Source organism: Macadamia integrifolia, unplaced genomic scaffold (assembly GCF_013358625.1).
Source record: "Macadamia integrifolia cultivar HAES 741 unplaced genomic scaffold, SCU_Mint_v3 scaffold3050, whole genome shotgun sequence".
Lineage (NCBI taxonomy): Eukaryota > Viridiplantae > Streptophyta > Magnoliopsida > Proteales > Proteaceae > Macadamia > Macadamia integrifolia.
In genome coordinates, this window is record NW_024869161.1 from 15,329 (window position 1) to 17,551 (window position 2,223).

Here is a 2,223-nt window from a genome sequence, read left to right on the forward strand (position 1 = left end):
GTTATAATTTTTAAAGTTATAGTTCTAGGCTTAGATCTAGGTGACAAGATCACAAGCAGTGGAACATCTTTTTTTTTTAAGATTTGTTTTCTCAAGTACTAGAATTTTCATATTTGGTTTATTCCAGATCTGGTTTTTAGTACTGGTAGTATCTCAAATCACCCAAGCTTCCAAGTTCAAGCATTGATTCAAGTAAGTAGGCTCCTTCAATAGTATTCTCTCCCCCCTCTCATTCCCTCTTCTGACTACCCTTTCTTTCTTAATTTAGGATTTTAATTTCAGTCATTACATTATTGCTATCCCTTTCCCCCAAAGTTCATGGCTAGTGTATGTGTTGGCTTTGCCTCTCCTAGCCATAGAACCATCAATTTATTGTTTTTATTTTAAATGTCTCCCTTTCCCTAAAGCCAAGTAGAGTAACCCTTATAAGAGTGACTCTCTAGTCAAGTAGGGAAGCTCATATTATGATGCATCCCTCGGGCTAAGTAGAGAAACCTACTTGTGAGTCTCTCTTTAACTTTCTCCCCTCTCTTTTACTTTATTTTTATTTTAGCAATTTTTTCCTTTATTGTTTTTTTTTAAATTACGTGGGTTATTTATTTTCAGTTATTTATTTATTTAATTTTAATTACGTGGCTTGCATCTTTAAATTCTTAGATGACGAATGGTTAGGACGTTATTTTGGATACATATGTTTAGGATGGTAATTAGAATTAGATCAAAACCATTAATCGGTTCACTTTCGTATTATTAAAAAAAAAATAAAAAAATAAAGTGGCTGCTCTCCCTATGTTCGACCCGTAGCTACATTGATCCGTACGCTTGCGGTTACATTTTAATTCCCAATAAGTTTTTGACGCCGTTGTCCGGGAGACAATTCCATGTTATTTTTCACTTTCTTTTGGTAAATTAGAGTGCTTTGTTTGCTTTGTTTTGTTTTACGTTTTCTTTTATCGAATTCCTAAGAAGAACGATTTGCAATAATAGTTGTATCGGTGGAGGTCGCCATGCCTCACAGTATGATAAAGACAGGGTTTGCCTTGTAGCGGTACATCAAGAATTGACCTGAGCAACCCCGAATCCCTGTCGGTAAGCTCCTAAAAAGCCAAAAAAATAAAAAAAAAATCATAAAAAAAAAGTTTTGCCATCCATTCTTTTGTGCTTGTCTTACTCTAGTTGTGGGTAGTTTTCTATTGCATGAGTGTTAGGTGGGTACATAATACTAAGAATCGATTAGAAAGAAGAGATCCAACAAGTAGTGACCCTATACGTTTGCTCTCTTTAAAACCCTTCAATATGGGAGGCCAACAGCAAAATCCTTCACCTAAATCTCTGAAAGATAGGTTCTACCCTGCTAGAACAGCCCAACCTTCCTGCATAGTTCTACCACAAGCCCAAGGCAATAATTTTGAACTCAAATCTCAATACATCACTATGTTGTCCCACTTCCATGGGTTGACCTCTGCGGATGCATACCTACTTCTAAAGGAATTTGAAGAGGTATATGTTCTAATTAAGATCCAAAAGCTTTCTGATGATGTTGTTAAGCTTATGTTTATCACTTTTGTATTGAAAGACCGAGCTAAGAAGTGGTTGTATGGGTTACCCACAAATTCCATAACCTCATGGGAACAATTCACAGTTGTCTTCCTTAAGAAGTTTTTCCCAACTCACAAGACCAATAAGCTTAGAAGTGATATCCTTCAGTTTAGGCAAAAGCCTAGTGAGTCATTTTCCAAACTTATGGAGAGATTCAAGGATCTACTCTAAGAATGCCCTCACTATGGCCTAGACCTATGGCATTTATGTCAAGTAATTTATGAGGGTATTGATTACCCAATTAAAGAAATGATAGAGTCTATGTGCCCTGAGGGATTTACATCCTTTACAGATGAAGGAAAGGCATGGGAATTCTTACTTGACTTAGTTGACAAAACTCGTGAGTGGGAATCAACCCAAGAGAGTGAAAGAACTATAGGAGGAAAAGGATATTTTGTGGATGGGATAGTAGCCAAGGAAGCCCATTTGGATAGCCTAATCAAGAGAATTGAGGCTATTGTTCCTAGAGAGCCATCATTAGTCAATTTTGTTAAGATTTGTGCTTGGTGCCAGTCCCCTGGACATGTCCTAGAAGAATGCCCCAACACCTCTGGGGCCACTTCTAATGATAGTGTTAATGCCTTATACCAGAACAATCCATATAATAATACCTACAATCCAGGA

At 36.9% G+C, this 2,223-nt stretch overlaps 1 non-coding gene across 1 annotated transcript; it reads right to left on the reverse strand.

Moving 5' to 3' along the window:
• Nucleotides 1-1,683: 1,683 nt before the first annotated feature.
• LOC122067668 lies at nucleotides 1,684-1,790 on the reverse strand. Its single transcript, XR_006136809.1, has one exon. It is a non-coding gene; the product is annotated as a small nucleolar RNA R71 (small nucleolar RNA).
• Nucleotides 1,791-2,223: the final 433 nt, after the last annotated feature.